The 2,108-nt window shown below is 49.6% G+C and overlaps 1 non-coding gene across 1 annotated transcript; it reads left to right on the plus strand.

Annotated features, from left to right (window-relative positions):
* Positions 1 to 1,118: 1,118 nt before the first annotated feature.
* Positions 1,119 to 1,191, plus strand: TRNAG-UCC (transfer RNA glycine (anticodon UCC)). Its single transcript has one exon. It is a non-coding gene; the product is annotated as a tRNA-Gly (tRNA).
* The last annotated feature ends 917 nt before the right edge of the window (positions 1,192 to 2,108 follow it).

A 2,108-nucleotide genomic window follows, 5' to 3' on the forward strand; every position in this document is an offset into this window, starting at 1 on the left:
GTACCCCTTAACTAGTTTACACACTTTTGTCCATTGTGTGTGTTAGTCACTTAGTTGTGTCCGACTCTTTGCGACCCCATGAACTGTAGCCCGCCAGGCTTCTCTGTCCATGGAATTCTCCAGGCAACAATACTGGAGTGGATTGCCATTCCCTTCTCCAGAGGAGCTTCCCGACCCAGAGATTGAACCCTGGTCTCCTGTATCGCAGGCAGATTCTTTACCACTTGAGCTACAGGGAAGTCCTTTATACATTTGTCCATTATACATTGATAACGCTGGGTAGAGAAAATAGCCCCCTAGTGCAGTCTATCATATTTAGAACAAAAGCCCAAAGTCTTCCTTGCCAGGCTGACAATGACCTCACCGCCTCCATGACCCCCATCCATTCCTGCCACACAGGTCTCCTCCTTGGAGTTCTCCACAAGCCGGCCTCCAGGCCTGTGCACGGGCTGTTTCCTCTGCCTAGAATGCCCTTCCTTACATGACTCACTCACTTGCTAATTTACTTCGACCTTGATGGCAACCTCAGAGAGGCCTTCCCTGACCACCTTCCCTAAAACAGCACTCTCCACCCCCTTGATCTCCCTCCCCTTGATGTATTTGTCTTCCCTGCCCATGACGCATCCTGATAAATGTCTCTCTGGGAGGCTCAGTAGTTGTAGCACTCAGGCTTAGTTGCCCCACAGCACGTGGGAACCTTCATTTCTCTACCAGGGGTCAAACCCATTGATCCCCCGCATTGAAAGGCAGATTCTTAACCACTCGGGACCACGAGGGAAATCCCGAGCAAATAGTTTTTGAGAGAACGAATACAGATTCGACTTGGCCATGCACACAGCAGGCCCATTAGGTGCGTACGGACCCCCAACATGTTCAAACAAGCGGGCAGATCGTTGCAAATATTTGCATCCCCCCCACAATGCCACAATAATTAATTGACCCCTTTATGAAAGGTTTTTTACAGGGTGGTGGGGACAGAGTGATGACTAAGACATACCCAATGCCTGCCCCCTTAGAGCCCACAGACCAGCAGGAGAAGGAAGATACAAGACACACAGTTGCTGCAATAAATAGGCCTGAAAACTCAAGCAGCATCACCAGAGAAAAGGACAAGGGCTTCCCTGGTGGTCCAGTGGCTAAGACTCTGCTCTTCCAATGCAGGGGGCCCAGGTTCGATCCCTGCTCAGGGAACTAGATCCCACGTGCCACAGCTGAGAGTTCTCATGCCACAACTAACGATACCACATAAAGATCTGGTGCAGCCAAATAAGCAAATAAATATATTTGTTAAAAAAAGAAAAATATTAAATAAGTATATATATATATATATATATATATAGAAAAAAAAAAACAAAGAAAAGGACAAAGTGTTGGGAGTGAATAACATGAGGACCTAGAGTTGACTGGGAAGTACCAGGCAGTGATGCCATGGAAAGGGGGCAATTGAGATGGGGCTGAGGGGTTGGGGACAAAGGGCTACAGGAGCAGGCCGGAGACCTGTGAGCAAGAGAAAGGAGCCAAGTGGTGGACATCAGAGGGCACGAGGCAAGCAGTTTAGGGGTTTTTCATGGAAGATTTGGGACAAAGGAGGAAATGGTTTGATTTGGGATTGAGAGACAGTCTTTTTATCTCTCTTTGTTTTTTTCAATATCTATTTATTTGGCTGCTCCGAGTCTTAGTTGTGGCATGTGGGATCTAGTTCCCTGGGCAGGGATGGAATCCAGGCTCTCTGCAGTGGGAGCTCAGAGTCTTAGCCACTGAACCGCCAGGGAAATCCCAAAAGACATTCTTCTTGCTCTTGACTGGTTAGAGGGCGGGTGAGTGGAGGCCAGGAGACCAGGGAGGAGGCCAGAGCAGGAGTCCAGGTCAGAGGAGACGGGTCTGGACCAGGGTGAGGTCATGGAGAAGAGAGCAGGGCCAGGCAGGAGAGGTTAATTAGCTGAGTCTAATCCTCCACGGCAGCTGGAAACTCACTGAGGGTAGCAGGTATTTGAGAAGACCCTGAGGGTCAGGCTCAGGAGGCAGGATAGATGCTGAGGTCTCCATTGAAACGGAAGACAGCTCAAGGAGGGTGCCAAGCCTCAGCCCTGGGTGCCAAGTTGAGGAGC

This window comes from Budorcas taxicolor, chromosome 18, assembly GCF_023091745.1.
Source record: "Budorcas taxicolor isolate Tak-1 chromosome 18, Takin1.1, whole genome shotgun sequence".
NCBI classification, from domain to species: domain Eukaryota; kingdom Metazoa; phylum Chordata; class Mammalia; order Artiodactyla; family Bovidae; genus Budorcas; species Budorcas taxicolor.